Source organism: Oncorhynchus clarkii, chromosome 23 (genome assembly GCF_045791955.1).
Source record: "Oncorhynchus clarkii lewisi isolate Uvic-CL-2024 chromosome 23, UVic_Ocla_1.0, whole genome shotgun sequence".
Classification (NCBI taxonomy): domain Eukaryota; kingdom Metazoa; phylum Chordata; class Actinopteri; order Salmoniformes; family Salmonidae; genus Oncorhynchus; species Oncorhynchus clarkii.
Window position 1 is genome coordinate 59,580,154 of NC_092169.1, and position 20,048 is coordinate 59,600,201.

The 20,048-nt window shown below is 45.2% G+C and overlaps 1 protein-coding gene across 2 annotated transcripts in view; it reads left to right on the plus strand.

Moving 5' to 3' along the window:
* Positions 1 to 1,316: 1,316 nt before the first annotated feature.
* The window catches only part of LOC139381703 (carbohydrate (N-acetylgalactosamine 4-sulfate 6-O) sulfotransferase 15), a 138,182-nt gene continuing 119,450 nt past the window's right edge, over positions 1,317 to 20,048 (plus strand). For both annotated transcript variants that reach the window (XM_071125421.1, XM_071125422.1), the window contains exon 1: positions 1,317 to 1,606. The gene's annotated coding sequence lies outside the window, so the exon portion shown is untranslated. The remainder of the gene's footprint in view (positions 1,607 to 20,048) is intronic.

Consider the following 20,048-nt stretch of genomic DNA (forward strand, 5'->3'; position numbering starts at 1 on the left):
AGATCAGTGTGGGCTCTATCCACTCTGGTGAGGTAGCCTTGGTCCCAGATCAGTGTGGTCTCTATCCACTCTGGTGAGGTAGCCTGGTACCAGATCAGTGTGGGCTCTATACACTCTGGTGAGGTAGCTTTGGTCCCAGATCAGTGTGGGCTCTATCCACTCTGGTGAGGTAGCCTTAGTCCCAGATCAGTGTGGGCTCTATCCACTCTGGTGAGGTAGCCTTGGTCCCAGATCAGTGTGGGCTCTATCCACTCTGGTGAGGTATCCATTGCTGTCATTGGCATGACATGATAATTCCATAAAGAGTTGGCATGAGAGCACAAACAGATTGGCAACCAGGCTACTGCTACCTGCTACCAACGCTCCATCCGTGGTACCCCTGTCTCTACACAGCAGGCTACTGCTACCTGCTACCAACGCTCCATCCGTGGTACCCCTGTCTCTACACAGCAGGCTACTGCTACCTGCTACCAACGCTCCATCCGTGGTGCCCCTGTCTCTACACAGCAGGCTACTGCTACCTGCTACCAACTCTCCATCCGTGGTACCCCTGTCTCTACACAGCAGGCTACTGCTACCTGCTACCAACGCTCCATCCGTGGTACCCCTGTCTCTACACAGCAGGCTACTGCTACCTGCTACCAACGCTCCATCCGTGGTACCCCTGTCTCTACACAGCAGGTTACTGCTACCAACGCTCCATCCGTGGTACCTCTGTCTCTACACAGCAGGTTACTGCTACCAACGCTCCATCCGTGGTACCCCTGTCTCTACACAGCAGGTTACTGCTACCAACGCTCCATCCGTGGTACCCCTGTCTCTACACAGCAGGTTACTGCTACCAACGCTCCATCCGTGGTACCCCTGTCTCTACACAGCAGGTTACTGCTACCAACGCTCCATCCGTGGTACCCCTGTCTCTACACAGCAGGCAGAAGCCGAAGCCTTTTAAAAACATCATATACACCGCAGGTTTTAAATTCCCTGCATGCAAGAAAGTTCCTCCCGTATCAGGGTGATCAAATTAAGATCCTGCATCTGTATAGTCATCACAAATTTAAAAAGCATGGAGTTCTCCAACCGTCAAGCCTTCAAAAAGCTCATGTTGAATGTTAGTCTACAAAATGAATTGCTGTTAATAATCTATACTGATCAAATTGTTTTAAGAAATAAATATATTTCAACGGACTCCTGATGCGAGAAGCAAGCAAGCAGCTGTTCATTTCTGTTTCCCCTCACCCCCTCCTCTCCTGGTGCCCTTCCCCAGGAACCCCCCACCTCTCCCGTCTAGCGAGGCAACAACTTGGAAAATCACTGCGAGAGAAGAGAGAGCCCCTCTATGATTCGGAAAGGTCGTTCACTCCGATCCAGCCCGGAAGAGAAGACACTGCACGCGTTGTCACAACACAAAAGACGCACATATTCGAAAGAAGGTCACTGAAGTTCTAGCCATGGCATGGACTGTCAAAAGATGAACATGAAATCAGAAGGACTATTGAATATCAGTTGTTGTCGAAACCAATATGGAATTATATCCGCGGATCGCTAGAACACTTGCTTAACGCAGACTCGTGTTGAAAGCTGCCGACTTCAAGAGGACTTCATGGTATGTTACATTTCAACCTTATCCTATGTCATCATGTTTTTGGTTCTTGTATATTTATGTTTTATTCAGTCGGGTTAGAAAGGCAGAGGATGGTGAATCAGGCTACCTCCTACATGTGGGTTGCTGGAAGTTAAATGTCCTTTGTTTGAAAACATGATAACCTATAGCCTTCAATATGATGAATATATTCTATTTTTGGACCCAATATTAAAATAAAATATTTTTTTTGCACCGAAATATTTATTAGAACGTGTGTGCTGTTACCGGTCATTCATTAAAACCGAAGCCCGGTCAGAATAACGGACCCGTTTCAGCGAAGCGGTGCCTGGGGCTGTTCGTGCTGGATGAATGAGTTACTATGCATCTTTGCGAACTCAAGAGTTGGCTGGTTTAGTTTTCTCAGAATTCCACCGACCGCCGGTATACAGAAACGCTCTCGGCTAGAGAAGTGATCCGGTTTATCACGTGGCCGTTCTATGGCAGTTTTGTGTATGATTTGACATTCTACTCGCATCATCGCAGCCGCGGTTCTCGTAGACGTCGGGAGAATCATCTTTATCTCTACCCGCACTTGTGTCCTCAATTTAACGTTTTTCTTGTTGTTGTTGTTGTTGTTTATTGTCGGTGTTCTGACATCTCAACATTAGTTTGACACAGTAGCCTTGTTTTTGCTCCATCCCTCGCTGTTAGACAGGGAAAGCATTGTTTATCATCCAACAAAGCTAAAAACAAAAGGATTTCTACATGACAAGAGCTGGCCAATAGGAACCAGGTCAGGCTGCTGAACGTTCTCCTTACCTGAAGCAATGCATGGAGTCCTTCACGCACATTGCATTACAGCCCATTGCTAACAGTCCATTATGGGGTCATTCATTAGTCATTCACATGACGCAAAGGATATTGATTATTCGATATCTAGGAGGGGGTTGCAGTTGGTATTCTCTTTGATGTTTCCCAGTCATGTTTTCAGCCCATCCCATCCTCTTTGTTGATTAGCTATGCCTGCCTCTAGATGAGCAGTGACGGGATTGGTGGAGCGTGGAAGGGGTTTAGCCTCAGAAATACATATTTTGGATCAGTTGTACTTGGTTTTAACACTCATGTGTTTGTGGTGAAATCTGGTCCTAGATCTGGGTACTTGTTTTTAAGTGTGTGACAGCTCTGTCTACTTGATATGATCTGTCTAACAGCTCTGTCTAATATATCTGATCTGACAGCTCTGTCTACTTGATATGATCTGTCTAACAGCTCTGTCTAATATATCTGATCTGTCTAACAGCTCTGTCTAATATATCTGATCTGACAACTCTGTCTGATATATCTGATCTGACAACTCTGTCTAATATATCTGATCTGACAACTCTGTCTAATATATCTGATCTGACAACTCTGTCTGATATATCTGATCTGACAACTCTGTCTGATATATCTGATCTGCCTAACAGCTCTGTCGAATATATCTGATCTGACAACTCTGTCTAATATATCTGATCTGACAGCTCTGTCTAATATATCTGATCTGTCGAATATATCTGATCTGACAGCTCTGTCTAATATATCTGATCTGACAACTCTGTCTAATATATCTGATCTGACAACTCTGTCTAATATATCTGATCTGTCTAATATATCTGATCTGACAGCTCTGTCTAATATATCTGATCTGACAACTCTGTTTAATATATCTGATCTGTCTAATATATCTGATCTGACAACTCTGTCTAATATATCTGATCTGTCTAATATATCTGATCTGACAGCTCTGTCTAATATATCTGATCTGACAACTCTGTTTAATATATCTGATCTGTCTAATATATCTGATCTGACAGCTCTGTCTAATATATCTGATCTGACAACTCTGTTTAATATATCTGATCTGTCTAATATATCTGATCTGACAACTCTGTCTAATATATCTGATCTGTCGAATATATCTGATCTGACAACTCTGTCTAATATATCTGATCTGTCTAATATATCTGATCTGACAGCTCTGTCTAATATATCTGATCTGACAACTCTGTTTAATATATCTGATCTGTCTAATATATCTGATCTGACAACTCTGTCTAATATATCTGATCTGTCTAATATATCTGATCTGACAGCTCTGTCTAATATATCTGATCTGACAACTCTGTTTAATATATCTGATCTGTCTAATATATCTGATCTGACAGCTCTGTCTAATATATCTGATCTGACAACTCTGTTTAATATATCTGATCTGTCTAATATATCTGATCTGACAACTCTGTCTAATATATCTGATCTGTCGAATATATCTGATCTGACAACTCTGTCTAATATATCTGATCTGACAGCTCTGTCTAATATATCTGGTCTGACAACTCTGTCTAATATATCTGATCTGTCTAATATATCTGATCTATCTAATATATCTGATCTGACAACTCTGTCTAATATATCTGATCTGTCTAATATATCTGATCTATCTAATATATCTGATCTGACAACTCTGTCTAATATATCTGATCTGTCTAATATATCTGATCTATCTAATATATCTGATCTGACAACTCTGTCTAATATATCTGATCTGTCTAATATATCTGATCTGACAACTCTGTTGAATATATCTGATCTGTCTAATATATCTGATCTGACAACTCTGTCTAATATATCTGATCTGTCTAATATATCTGATCTGACAACTCTGTTTAATATATCTGATCTGTCTAATATATCTGATCTGACAACTCTGTTGAATATATCTGATCTGTCTAATATATCTGATCTGACAACTCTGTCTAATATATCTGATCTGTCTAATATATCTGATCTGACAACTCTGTTTAATATATCTGATCTGTCTAATATATCTGATCTGACAACTCTGTTGAATATATCTGATCTGTCTAATATATCTGATCTGACAACTCTGTCTAATATATCTGATCTGTCTAATATATCTGATCTGACAACTCTGTTGAATATATCTGATCTGACAACTCTGTTGAATATATCTGATCTGACAACTCTGTCTAATATATCTGATCTGTCTACTAGACCTGAGCCGGCAGTTAACCCACTGTTCCTAGGCCGTCATTGAAAATAAGAATTTGTTCTTAATTAACTGACTTGCCTGGTTAAATAAATCTGCCTACTATAGAATGGTGCCTGCTGCCACATGTTATGATTAGGAACAGCTCTAAATGAATGGTGCCTGATGTTATGATTAGGAACAGCTCTAAATGAATGGTGCCTGCTACCACATGTTATGATTAGGAACAGCTCTAAATGAATGGTGCCTGAAGTTATGATTAGGAACAGCTCTAAATGAATGGTGCCTGAAGTTATGATTAGGAACAGCTCTAAATGAATGGTGCCTGATGTTATGATTAGGAACAGCTCTAAATGAATGGTGCCTGCTACCACATGTTATGAATAGGAACGGCTCTAAATGAATGGTGCCTGATGTTATGATTAGGAACAGCTCTAAATGAATGGTGCCTGATGTTATGATTTGGAACAGCTCTAAATGAATGGTGCCTGCTACCACATGTTATGATTAGGAACAGCTCTAAATGAATGGTGCCTGCTACCACATGTTATGATTAGGAACAGCTCTAAATGAATGGTGCCTGCTACCACATGTTATGATTAGGAACAGCTCTAAATGAATGGTGCCTGCTACCACATGTTATGATTAGGAACAGCTCTAAATGAATGGTGCCTGCTACCACATGTTATGATTAGGAACAGCTCTAAATGAATGGTGCCTGATGTTATGATTAGGAACAGCTCTAAATGAATGGTGCCTGCTACCACATGTTATGATTAGGAACAGCTCTAAATGAATGGTGCCTGATGTTATGATTAGGAACAGCTCTAAATGAATGGTGCCTGATGTTATGATTAGGAACAGCTCTAAATGAATGGTGCCTGCTACCACATGTTATGATTAGGAACAGCGCTAAATGAATGGTGCCTGATGTTATGATTAGGAACGGCTCTAAATGAATGGTGCCTGCTACCACATGTTATGATTAGGAACAGCTCTAAATGAATGGTGCCTGATGTTATGATTAGGAACAGCTCTAAATGAATGGTGCCTGATGTTATGAATAGGAACAGCTCTAAATGAATGGTGCCTGCTACCACATGTTATGATTAGGAACAGCTCTAAATGAATGGTGCCTGATGTTATGAATAGGAACAGCTCTAAATGAATGGTGCCTGCTACCACATGTTATGATTAGGAACAGCTCTAAATGAATGGTGCCTGCTACCACATGTTATGATTAGGAACGGCTCTAAATGAATGGTGCCTGCTACCACATGTTATAATTAGGAACAGCTCTAAATGAATGGTGCCTGATACCACATGTTATGATTAGGAACAGCTCTAAATGAATGGTGCCTGCTACCACATGTTATGATTAGGAACAGCTCTAAATGAATGGTGCCTGCTACCACATGCTATGAATAGGAACAGCTCTAAATGAATGGTGCCTGCTACCACATGTTATGATTAGGAACAGCTCTAAATGAATGGTGCCTGCTACCACATGTTATGAATAGGAACAGCTCTAAATGAATGGTGCCTGATGTTATGATTAGGAACGGCTCTAAATGAATGGTGCCTGATGTTATGAATAGGAACAGCTCTAAATAAATGGTGCCTGCTACCACATGTTATGATTAGGAACAGCTCTAAATGAATGGTGCCTGCTACAACATGTTATGAATAGGAACAGCTATGAATGTATGGTGCCTGATGTTATGATTAGGAACGGCTCTAAATGAATGGTGCCTGATGTTATGAATAGGAACAGCTCTAAATGAATGGTGCCTGCTACCACGTGTTATGAATAGGAACAGCTCTAAATGAATGGTGCCTGCTACCACATGTTATGATTAGGAACAGCTCTAAATGAATGGTGCCTGCTGCCACATGTTATGATTAGGAACAGCTCTAAATGAATGGTGCCTGCTACCACATGTTATGATTAGGAACGGCTCTAAATGAATGGTGCCTGCTACCACATGTTATGATTAGGAACAGCTCTAAATGAATGGTGCCTGCTACCACATGTTATGATTAGGAACAGCTCTAAATGAATGGTGCCTGCTACCACATGTTATGATTAGGAACAGCTCTAAATGAATGGTGCCTGCTACCACATGTTATAATTAGGAACAGCTCTAAATGAATGGTGCCTGCTACCACATGTTATGAATAGGAACAGCTCTAAATGAATGGTGCCAGTTGTTGCTGAAGAAGATTTGGGTAATGATGATCCAGACATGTATCTACAGGAGATACGGTCCCTTCTCAGGGATCTTCTCAGGGATCTTCTCAGGGATCTTCTCAGGGATCTTCTCAGGGATCTTCTCAGAGATCTTCTCAGGGATCTTCTCAGGCTCAGTTTATCTGTTGTACGTTCTGATTGTGACTTTATAACTAGCTGGCTTCATCCTCTGCTTGTTAATGCAACCTCAAATAAGGCACTTGTATAAAAAAAAGGTTTCTTCAGCTGTCCCCATAGGATAAACCTTTTTGGTTCTAGGTAGAACCCTTTTTGGTTCCAGGTAGAACCCTTTTTGGTTCCAGGTAGAACCCTTTTTGGTTCCAGGTAGAACCCTTTTTGGTTCCAGGTAGAACTCTTTTGGATTCCACGTAGATCCCTCTGTGGAAAGGGTTTTAAACGGACCCCAAAAGGGTTCTACCTTGAACCAAAAAGGGTTCTACCTGGAACCAAAAAGGGTTCTACCTGGAACCAAAAAGGGTTCTACCTGGAACCAAAAAGGGTTCTACCTGGAACCAAAAAGGGTTCTACCGAGAACCAAAAAGGGTTCTACCTGGAACCAAAAAGGGTTCTACCTGGAACCAAAAAGGGTTCTACCTGGAACCAAAAAACGTTCTACCTTGAACCAAAAAGGGTTCTACCCGGAACCAAAAAACGTTCTACCTTGAACCAAAAAGGGTTCTACCTGGAACCAAAAAGGGTTCCTCTATGGGGAGCCATAAAGGAGAGACAGGGTTCTGCTCTGGGGACAGCTGAAGAACCCTTTTAAGTTCTAGATATCACATGTTCTTGGAAGAGTGGAGGTGTTGAACATTTAGCTATCGGACGAGAGGAAGGATCAGAGGACCTCGAGAGATGGATGAGATCTGACAACACACACACATCAATGTCTTGACTGAACCAGACTGGAAATGCATGTTCAGGAGATGGAGAGAGGGGGAGAGAGAGGGGAGAGAGGGAGAGACAGGGAGAGGGGGGAGAGAGAGGGAGAGGAGGGAGAGAGAGGGGGGAGAGACAGGGAGAGGGAGAGAGAGAGAGGGAGAGAGAGAGAGAGAGAGAGAGGGGGGGAGAGGGAGAGAGAGAGGGAGACGAGGGGGAGAGAGGGAGAGACAGGGAGAGAGAGTGAGGGAGACGGGGGGAGGGAGAGGGAGAGAGGGAGAGTGGGGGGAGAAAAAGAGAGAGAGGGGGAAGAGGGGGACATAGAGAGAGAGAGAGAGAGGAAGAAACCTAGAGAGGGGGAGGGAGAGGGAGAGAGAGAGAGAGGGAGGGGGGAGAAAGAGGAGAAGATAGAGAGAGGGAGGTGCAACATATATAGCTGTCTTGTTCTTGCATATTTTTTTGTTCCATATGGTCTTAATGCAGACACCCTAGTCAGGTACAGATGGTCTGTATGCAGACACCATACTCAGGTACAGATGGTCTGTATGCAGACACCCTAATCAGGTACAGATGGTCTGTATGCAGACACCCTAGTCAAGTACAGATGGTCTTAATGCAGACACCCTAGTCAGGTACAGATGGTCTGTATGCAGACACCCTAGTCAGGTACAGATGGTCTGTATGCAGACACCCTAGTCAGGTACAGATGGTCTGTATGCAGACACCATAGTCAGGTACAGATGGTCTGTATGCAGACACCCTAGTCAGGTACAGATGGTCTGTATGCAGACACCCTAGTCAGGTACAGATGGTCTGTATGCAGACACCCTAGTCAGGTACAGATGGTCTGTATGCAGACACCCTAGTCAGGTACAGATGGTCTGTATGCAGACACCCTAGTCAGGTACAGATGTTCTGTATGCAGACACCCTAGTCAGGTACAGATGGTCTGTATGCAGACACCCTAGTCAGGTGGTACAGATGGTCTGTATGCAGACACCCTAGTCAGGTACAGATGGTCTGTATGCAGACACCCTAGTCAGGTACAGATGGTCTGTATGCAGACACCCTAGTCAGGTACAGATGGTCTGTATGCAGACACCCTAGTCAGGTACAGATGGTCTGTATGCAGACACCATAGTCAGGTACAGATGGTCTGTATGCAGACACCCTAGTCAGGTACAGATGGTCTGTATGCAGACACCCTAGTCAGGTACAGATGGTCTGTATGCAGACACCCTAGTCAGGTACAGATGGTCTGTATGCAGACACTCTAGTCAGGTACAGATGGTCTGTATGCAGACACCCTAGTCAGGTACAGATGGTCTGTATGCAGACACCCTAGTCAGGTACAGATGGTCTGTATGCAGACACCCTAGTCAGGTACAGATGGTATCTATGCAGACACCCTAGTCAGGTACAGATGGTCTGTATGCAGACACCCTAGTCAGGTACAGATGGTCTGTATGCAGACACCCTAGTCAGGTACAGATGGTCTGTATGCTGACACCCTAGTCAGGTACAGATGGTCTGTATGCAGACACCATAGTCAGGTACAGATGGTCTGTATGCAGACACCATAGTCAGGTACAGATGGTCTGTATGCAGACACCCTAGTCAGGTACAGATGGTCTGTATGCAGACACCCTAGTCAGGTACAGATGGTCTGTATGCAGACACCCTAGTCAGGTACAGATGGTCTGTATGCAGACACCCTAGTCAGGTACAGATGGTCTGTATGCAGACACCCTAGTCAGGTACAGATGGTCTCTATGCAGACACCCTAGTCAGGTACAGATGGTCTGTATGCAGACATCCTAGTCAGGTACAGATGGTCTGTATGCAGACACCCTAGTCAGGTACAGATGGTCTGTATGCAGACAACCTAGTCAGGTACAGATGGTCTGTATGCAGACACCATAGTCATATGTCAAGGTCAGGTCATATGCACGTGGCTTGTTGAGTACTAGACGTTCCCCGGTATTCAACTCTCCAGGTCGTATGCACGTGGCTTGTGAGTACTAGACGTTCCCCTCTATCCACCTCTCCAGGTCGTATGCACGTGGCTTGTTGAGTACTAGACGTTCCCCTCTATTCAACTCTCCAGGTCGTATGCACAGGGCTTGTTGAGTACTAGACGTTCCCCTCTATCCACCTCTCCAGGTCGTATGCACGGGGCTTGTTGAGTACTAGACGTTCCCCTGTATTCACCTCTCCAGGTCGTATGCACAGGGCTTGTTGAGTACTAGACGTTCCCCTCTATTCACCTCTCCAGGTCGTATGCACGGGGCTTGTTGAGTACTAGATGTTCCCCGGTATTCACCTCTCCAGGTCGTATGCACGGGGCTTGTTGAGTACTAGACGTTCCCCTATATTCACCTCTCCAGGTCGTATGCACGCGGCTTGATGAGTACTAGACGTTCCCCTCTATTCACCTCTCCAGGTCGTATGCACGGGGCTTGTTGAGTACTAGACGTTCCCCTGTATTCAACTCTCCAGGTCGTATGCACGGGGCTTGTTGAGTACTAGACGTTCCCCTGTATTCAACTCTCCAGGTCGTATGCACGCGGCTTGATGAGTACTAGACGTTCCCCTCTATTCACCTCTCCAGGTCGTATGCACGGGGCTTGTTGAGTACTAGACGTTCCCCTATATTCACCTCTCCAGGTCGTATGCACGCGGCTTGATGAGTACTAGACGTTCCCCTCTATTCACCTCTCCAGGTCGTATGCACGGGGCTTGTTGAGTACTAGACGTTCCCCTCTATTCACCTCTCCAGGTCGTATGCACATGGCTTGTTGAGTACTAGACGTTCCCCGGTATTCACCTCTCCAGGTCTAATGCACAGGGTACTTGTTGAGTACTAGAAGTACCTCTCTATTCACCTCTCCAGCTGTCTGCGTACCAGTGAGAACAGGGATGACACGGCCGGCGAGGAAAGGAGACGAGGAAAGGAAAGGAGGCGTGGGTGTGGTAATTTTTACTGGGTTGTTCTCTTTGTTGAAGTTCATTTTTATACAGTGACGACTGATTAGAATGAGTTTCAAGGAACTTCCTGCTTCTGTGCTTTAAAGCCTTCTGTCTGTCTGTATATTCTGATGTTACCTGCTGTGATAACAGCTCTACAGTGTTAATGAGACAGTATATTCTGTTACCTGCTGTGATAACAGCTCTACAGTATTAATAATGAGACAGTATATTCTGATGTTACCTGCTGTGATAACAGCTCTATAGTATTAATAATGAGACAGTATATTATGTTACCTGCTGTGATAACAGCTCTATAGTGTTAATAATTAGACAGTATATTCTGATGTTACCTGCTGTGATAACAGCTCTACAGTGTTAATAATGAGACAGTATATTCTGATGTTACCTGCTGTGATAACAGCTCTACAGTGTTAATAATGAGACAGTATATTCTGATGTTACCTGCTGTGATAACAGCTCTACAGTATTAATAATGAGACAGTATATTCTGATGTTACCTGCTGTGATAACAGCTCTATAGTGTTAATAATGAGACAGTGTATTCTGATGTTACCTGCTGTGATAACAGCTCTACAGTGTTAATAATGAGACAGTATATTCTGATGTTACCTGCTGTGATAACAGCTCTACAGTGTTAATAATGAGACAGTATATTCTGTTACCTGCTGTGATAACAGCTCTACAGTATTAATAATGAGACAGTATATTCTGATGTTACCTGCTGTGATAACAGCTCTACAGTGTTAATAATGAGACAGTATATTCTGATGTTACCTGCTGTGATAACAGCTCTACAGTGTTAATAATGAGACAGTATATTCTGTTACCTGCTGTGATAACAGCTCTACAGTGTTAATAATGAGACAGTATATTCTGATGTTACCTGCTGTGATAACAGCTCTACAGTGTTAATAATGAGACAGTATATTCTGATGTTACCTGCTGTGATAACAGCTCTACAGTGTTAATAATAATAATAATAATAATAACGATATATATGGGCTTCTGGCACTATGTTACACATGTACCTTTAATGAGATAATCCATGATATAATTGCAGACAATTGTCTTATACACATTATCAGACGTCTGCTTGTGAAACAACGGTTTCGTAGTCATCTACCACAGCAGTAAGAAAACCTCAGTCTGTCAACAGAAGAAGACTGGCCCATTGAATTAATATCATTATAAGTTATTACACCGCGTGAATAATGAGGAAACAAGATGTCCCCCGAGTGGGGCTCAGCGGGTCTACGGCATCTCAACTCAGTGCTAGAGCCGTCACTACAGACCCTGGTTCGATTCCAGGCTGTATCACAACCGGCTGTGATTGGGAGTCCCATAGGGTGGTGTACAATTGACCCAGCGTCGTCCGGATTAGGGCTTCATATGGCTGGGGGGGTAGGCCGTCATTGTAAATAAGAATTTGTTCTTAAACTGACTTGCCTACTTAAATAAAGGTTCAAATTAATTATTGTCCATGTTCTTTTTTGGCCGTATTCGTTTTTTCATGTTAATGTCAACCTAGTCACAGTGTGCCTCCCAAATGGGACCCTATACCCTACATAGTGCACTACCAGAGACCTGATCAGAAGGAGTATATAGGGCATAGGGTGCCATTTGGGAGGCATACAACAGCGGACAGAGGAGGCTCTGCTATGGGATTGGAATTACATTTCGTTCAGTGCTGCTGAACTAAGGTTGCTATTCACAGAGAGAGATGCCTCTCAGAGATGCCTCTGTGCGGCAGAGAGAGAAAAGGCCCCTGTGCGGCAGAGAGAGAGAAGGCCCCTGTGTCAGGTTTAGTCAGGTCTAGTCAGGTCTAGTCTAGTCTGGTCTAGTCTGGTCTAGTCAGGTCTTGTCAGGTCTAGTCTAGTCTGGTCTAGTCAGGTCTAGTCAGGTCTAGTCAGGTCTAGTCTGGACTAGTCAGGTCTAGTCTAGTCTAGTCTGGTCTAGTCTGGTCTAGTCAGGTCTAGTCTGGTCTAGTCTGGTCTAGTCAGGTCTGGTCTAGTCTGGTCTAGTCTGGTCTAGTCTGGTCTAGTCAGGTCTAGTCAGGTCTAGTCTGGTCTAGTCAGGTCTGGTCTAGTCTGGTCTAGTCTGGTCCAGTCTGGTCCAGTCTGGTCTAGTCTGGTCTAGTCTGGTCTAGTCAGGTCTAGTCTGGTCTAGTCTGGTCTAGTCTGGTCTAGTCAGGTCTAGTCTGGTCCAGTCTGGTCCAGTCTGGTCTAGTCTAGTCAGGTCAGGTCTAGTCTGGTCTAGTCTGGTCCATTCTGGTCTAGTCTGGTCTAGTCAGGTCTAGTCAGGTCTAGTCTGGTCTAGTCTGGTCTAGTCTGGTCCAGTCTGGTCTAGTCTGGTCTAGTCAGGTCTAGTCAGGTCTAGTCTGGTCTAGTCTGGTCTAGTCTGGTCCAGTCTGGTCCAGTCTGGTCTAGTCTGGTCTGGTCTAGTCTGGTCTAGTCTGGTCTAGTCTGGTCCAGTCTGGTCCAGTCTGGTCTAGTCTGGTCTAGTCAGGTCTAGTCAGGTCTAGTCAGGTCTAGTCTGGTCTAGTCTGGTCTAGTCAGGTCTAGTCTGGTCTAGTCAGGTCTAGTCAGGTCTAGTCTGGTCTAGTCAGGTCTAGTCTGGTCTAGTCTGGTCTAGTCAGGTCTAGTCTGGTCTAGTCAGGTCTAGTCAGGTCTAGTCTGGTCTAGTCTGGTCTAGTCTGGTCTAGTCTGGTCCAGTCTGGTCCGGTCTGGTCTAGTCTGGTCTGGTCTAGTCTGGTCTAGTCTGGTCTTGTCTGGTCCAGTCTGGTCTAGTCTGGTCCAGTCTGGTCTAGTCTGGTCCAGTCTGGTCTAGTCTGGTCCAGTCTGGTCCAGTCTGGTCTAGTCTGGTCTGGTCTAGTCTGGTCTAGTCTGGTCTAGTCTGGTCCAGTCTGGTCTAGTCTGGTCTAGTCTGGTCTAGTCAGGTCTAGTCAGGTCTAGTCAGGTCTAGTCTGGTCTAGTCAGGTCTAGTCTGGTCTAGTCTGGTCTAGTCAGGTCTAGTCTGGTCTAGTCAGGTCTAGTCTGGTCTAGTCAGGTCTAGTCTGGTCTAGTCTGGTCTAGTCTGGTCTAGTCTGGTCTAGTCAGGTCTAGTCTGGTCTAGTCTGGTCCAGTCTGGTCTAGTCTGGTCTAGTCAGGTCTAGTCAGGTCTAGTCTGGTCTAGTCTGGTCTAGTCAGGTCTAGTCTAGTCTGGTCTAGTCAGGTCTAGTCTGGTCTAGTCAGGTCTAGTCTGGTCTAGTCTGGTCTAGTCTGGTCTAGTCTGGTCTAGTCAGGTCCAGTCTGGTCTAGTCTGGTCTAGTCAGGTCTAGTCAGGTCTAGTCTGGTCTAGTCAGGTCTAGTCTGGTCTAGTCAGGTCTAGTCAGGTCTAGTCTGGTCTAGTCAGGTCTAGTCAGGTCTAGTCTGGTCTAGTCAGGTCTGGTCTACTCTGGTCTAGTCTGGTCCAGTCTGGTCCAGTCTGGTCTAGTCAGGTCAGGTCTAGTCTGGTCTAGTCTGGTCCATTCTGGTCTAGTCTGGTCTAGTCAGGTCTAGTCAGGTCTAGTCTGGTCTAGTCTGGTCCAGTCTGGTCTAGTCTGGTCTAGTCTGGTCTAGTCTGGTCTAGTCAGGTCTAGTCAGGTCTAGTCAGGTCTAGTCTGGTCTAGTCTGGTCTAGTCTGGTCCAGTCTGGTCTAGTCTGGTCTGGTCTAGTCTGGTCTAGTCTGGTCCAGTCTGGTCTAGTCTGGTCTAGTCTGGTCTAGTCAGGTCTAGTCTGGTCTAGTCTGGTCTAGTCTGGTCTAGTCAGGTCTAGTCAGGTCTAGTCAGGTCTAGTCTGGTCTAGTCTGGTCTAGTCTGGTCTAGTCAGGTCTAGTCTGGTCTAGTCAGGTCTAGTCAGGTCTAGTCAGGTCTAGTCTGGTCTAGTCAGGTCTAGTCTGGTCTAGTCTGGTCTAGTCAGGTCAGGTCTAGTCAGGTCTAGTCAGGGAATTCTTCTTTCTTCTTTAACCAAATGGGGGGTTGTGTCAGCAGGATGGGATAGTCATTTAAATGGGGGGTTGAGATTTCCATTACAACAGGGTGGGATAGTCATTTTAAATGTCCGCCTTCTTCTTTTCATTGCCATCCCATAATGAAAAGGGGAAAGAATGTGAATATGTCTGGGAGGCAGCAGGACAACAGTAGACTACATGAATGTTTGGTACTGATACCTCCAGCCCATTTTACTTCCATAGTCTGGGGTCACTAATAAAGCCTCCCTTAACCCATCACAGATGCCCTCAAATTTCTGTTCACATGTCTCAGCCAATCAGGTCACGTTAAACAGAATAAATGGGGGCCTTTTTGAGAAGTGGTAGGATGTAGAGTGCTATAGCACACTGACAATCAGAACCACTGGAATTATTTAGAATTAGAACCCGTGTTTCCATGACAGCAGAGGCTTCATAAGAAACACAAACATGTCAATTCCATCCTGGGAATTTGCTTGTATTCTGTGTCCGTTGTTTCAATCCCATGTTGTGTTAGAGAGAGAGAGAGAAGATCTCTCTCCCTCTCTCTCTCTGTCTCTCTCTCTCTCTCTCTTTGCCTCTACCTCTCTCTCTCTCTCTCTGTCTCTCAATTCAATTCAATTTAAGGGCTTTATTGGCATGGGAAACATGTGTTAACATTGCCAAAGCAAGTAAGCTAGATAATATATAACGTGAAATAAACAATAAAAGTTAACAGTAAACATTACACATACAGAAGTTTCTAAACAATAAAGACATTACAAATGTCATATTATATATATACAGTGTTTTAACAATGTACAAATGGTTAAAGGACACAAGATAAAATAAATAAGCATAAATATGGGTTGTATTTACAATGGTGTTTGTTCTTCACTGGTTGCCCTTTTCTCGTGGCAACAGGTCACAAATCTTGCTGCTGTGATGGCACACTGTGGAATTTCACCCAGTAGATATGGGAGTTTATCAAAATTGGATTTGTTTTCTAATTCTTTGTGGATCTGTGTAATCTGAGGGAAATATGTCTCTCTAATATGGTCATACATTGGGCAGGAGGTTAGGAAGTGCAGCTCAGTTTCCACCTCATTTTGTGGGCAGTGAGCACATAGCCTGTCTTCTCTTGAGAGCCATGTCTGCCTACGACGGCCTTTCTCAATAGCAAGGCTATGCTCACTGAGTCTGTACATAGTCAAAGCTTTCCTTAATTTTGGGTCAGTCACAGTGGTCAGGTATTCTGCCGCTGTGTACTCTCTGTTTAGGGACAAATAGCATTCTAGTTTGCTCTGGTTTTTGTTAATTATTTTCAATGTGTCAAGTAATTATCTTTTTGTTTTCTCATGATTTGGTTGGGTCTAATTGTGCTGCTGTCCTGGGGCTATGTGGAGTCTGTTTGTGTTTGTGAACAGAGCCCCAGGACCAGCTTGCTTAGGGGACTCTTCTCCAGGTTCATCTCTCTGTAGGTGATGGCTTTGTTATGGAAGGTTTGGGAATCGCTTCCTTTTAGGTGGTTATAGAATTTAACGGCTCTTTTCTGGATTTTGATAATTAGCGGGTATCGGCCTAATTCTGCTCTCTCTCTCTCTCTGTGCTTCTCTCTCTCTCTCTGTCTCTCTCTGTTTCTCTCTCTGTTTCTCTCTCTGTTTCTCTCTCTGTTTCTCTCTCTCTCTCTCTCTGTCTCTTCCTCTCTCTCTCTCTCTGTCTCTCTCTCTCTGTTTCTCTCTCTATCTGTCTCTCTCTCTCTCTCACTCTCTGTCTCTTCCTCTCTCTCTCTGTCTCTCTCTCTGTTTCTCTCTCTGTTTCTCTCTCTATTTCTCTCTCTGTCTCTCTCTCTCTCACTCTCTGTCTCTTCCTCTCTCTCTCTCTCACTCTCTGTCTCTTCCTCTCTCTCTCTCTCTGTCTCTCTCTCTGTTTCTCTCGCTCTCTGTCTCTCTCTCTCTCACTCTCTGTCTCTGTCTCTTCCTCTCTCTCTCTGTCTCTCTCTGTGCCTCTCTCACTCTCTGTCTCTGTATCTCTCTCTCTCTCTCTCTGTCTCTCTCTCTCTCTCTCTCTCTTCCTCTCTCTCTCTCTTTCACAACGTCTTTGTGTCTTTGATAAAGTGTACAGCCATACACATTGCATTTGGTTCAGAGGAGCGTTCATTATTACCTCAGACACTTTTGGGGGGGGGGGGGGTCCAAATGAATAATTAATTTGATCTGCCGCTCTCTATTTAGTCTCACAGGGATTATAGTTTACGATGAACACGAGGCCATGTCCCAAATGACACCCTTTTCCCTATATAGTACACTATATTTCAACCAGAGCCCTATGGGGTCCTATGGGCCCTGGTCAAATGTAGTGCACTATGTAGGAAAACGGGAACCATCTGGAAGGCATAGAAACAGTTTATTCAGGCTACTAAAATAAGTGGAAAGGCTGATCACGTTCCAACTATAAACATGGTGGTTATTATTCCCATTTCCAACCCTGGAGAAATCAGGTTATTATTAAAACAAGTGATTTACACTCTACGTTCCCCCTCGGCCTCTTAGCAGGGCGTTGTAGTGGGCCTCCCAGCGTTCTGTCGGAAATCAAAACACATAAAACCCATTGTGTTGGACCCCATTATCCTGGAGCTCACTGACACATTTCAGCTCTGCATGTTTCATCAATGGGCTCATTGGATCATTGGACTAGACCTGACTAGACCTGACTAGACCAGACTAGACCTGACTAGACCAGACTAGACCAGACTAGACCAGACTAGACCAGACTGGACCAGACTGGACCAGACTGGACCAGACTAGACCAGACTAGACCAGACTAGACCAGACTGGACCAGACTGGACCAGACTGGACCTGACTGGACCAGACTGGACCTGACTAGACTAGACTAGACCTGACTAGACCAGACTAGACCTGACTAGACTAGACCTGACTAGACTAGACCTGACTAGACCTGACTAGACCTGACTAGACCAGACTAGACCTGACTAGACTAGACCTGACTAGACTAGACCTGACTAGACTAGACCTGACTAGACTAGACTAGACCTGACTAGACCTGACTAAACCAGACTAGACTAGACCTGCCCTGACCTGACCAGATCTGACCAGACCTGACTAGACCTGACCTGACCAGACCTGACTAGACCTGACTAGACTAGACCTGACTAAACATGACTAGACCAGACCAGACCTGACCTGACTAGACTAGACCTGACTAATCCTGACTAGACCAGACCAGACCTGACTAGACTAGACGTGACTAATCCTGACTAGACCAGACCTGACTAGACTAGACCTGACTAGACTAGACCTGACTAAACCAGACCAGACCAGACCAGACCAGACCTGAAAACAATTTCAAATATTTTTTGAACTCAGGTCTGGATCAACGCCGATATCTCTGTCCAATCAGATCTCTGCTTTAGGAGGAGAGACGGAGAGATGGAGGAGAGACAGAGAGATGGAGAGACGGAGGAGAGACAGAGAGATGGAGAGACGGAGGAGAGACAGAGAGATGGAGAGACGGAGGAGAGACAGAGAGATGGAGAGACGGAGGAGAGACAGAGAGATGGAGGAGAGACATAGAGATGGAGGAGAGACAGAGAGAGAGAGGGATGAGCGAGAGAGGCGAGTGGGAGGAGTGGGAGGAGAGACAGAGAGGGACGAGAGACAGAGGGAGGAGAGACACAGAGGAAGAGGGAGGAGAGACGGGGAGAGGGATGTGAGAGAGAGGAGAGACATAGGGATGAGAGACAGAGAGAGGAGAGAGGGATGAGAGAGAGAGGAGAGACATATAGAGGAGAGAGGGAGGAGAGAGAGAGGAGAGACATAGGGATGAGAGACAGAGAGAGGAGAGAGGGATGAGAGAGAGGGGAGAGACATAGAGGGATGAGAGACAGAGAGAGGAGAGCGGGAGGAGAGAGGGATGAGAATGAGGAGAGAGGAGAGTGAGAAGAGACAGAGAGGAGAGTGGGGAGAGACAGAGAGAGGAGAGCGGGAGGAGAGACAGAGAGGAGAAGGGAGGAGAGTGAGGAGAGACAGAGCGGAGAGACGGAGAGAGGGATGAGAGAGGAGAGGAGGAGAGACACATAGAGAGGGAGAGACGGAGAGAGTGAGGAGAGACAGAGAGAGAGAAAGGAGATACATACAGAGGAGAGACACTGATAGAGGAGAGAGGGAGGAGACACACAGAGAGAGGAGAGACAGAGAGGGGAGAGGGATGAGAGAGAAAGGAGAGACATAGAGAGGAGAGACACTGATAGAGGGAGGAGAGAGGAGAGACGGAGGAGAGACAGAGAGATGAGAACAACAGAGGAGAGTGGAAGGAGAGACCAAGAGGAGAGTGGAAGGAGAGACAGAGAGATGAGAGACACAGAGGAGAGTGGAAGGAGAGAGGGGAGAGACATAGAGGGATGAGAGACAGAGAGAGGAGAGCGGGAGGAGAGAGGGATGAGAATGAGGAGAGAGGAGAGTGAGAAGAGACAGAGAGGAGAGTGGGGAGAGACAGAGAGAGGAGAGCGGGAGGAGAGACAGAGAGGAGAAGGGAGGAGAGTGAGGAGAGACAGAGCGGAGAGACGGAGAGAGGGATGAGAGAGGAGAGGAGGAGAGACACATAGAGAGGGAGAGACGGAGAGAGTGAGGAGAGAGAGATGAGAACAACAGAGAGTGGAAGGAGACACCAGGATAGTACTGTTTGTTAAATTTGAAACACCTCTCCTGTTCAGAGGCCTGTTTGTCATATCCAACCTTTTGTTGTCAAATTGTTGACAACACAATGCTTTTTCTTCCAGGTGTTTGTTTTGCTCTTCTGAGAGCAGCTATCATGGCTTCACGTTCCTTCTGTGACAATTATGGTCGCGACACAGTGGCACTGAAATGTTGTTATAATTCCTGCTTGACCACACCACCCACACACACACACACACACACACACACACACACACACACACACACACACACACACACCACACACCACACACACACCACACACCACACACACACCACACACCACACACACACACACACACACACACACACACACACAAGATGTTGTAAACCGTTTTTTCTCTCCCAAACTATGTTGGTCTCAGCCCTGTCCCAAATGTGGGTCTGGATCCAGTAATTGGTGTGTTTTCTCTCCTGACGGGTCCTTGAGGTCATCTTGGGAATGTGAGGTTATCTCAGTTTAGATAGATCATCCTTCGGGAACACAGAGCTGGGACTAGAAATTGGCCCCGGGGCATCTCTAACACACTGCAGTCATCCCCGTTAATAGCCAGATATTTTGCGTTAAACAACCCAAGTTAGACAGGCCCATCTGATAT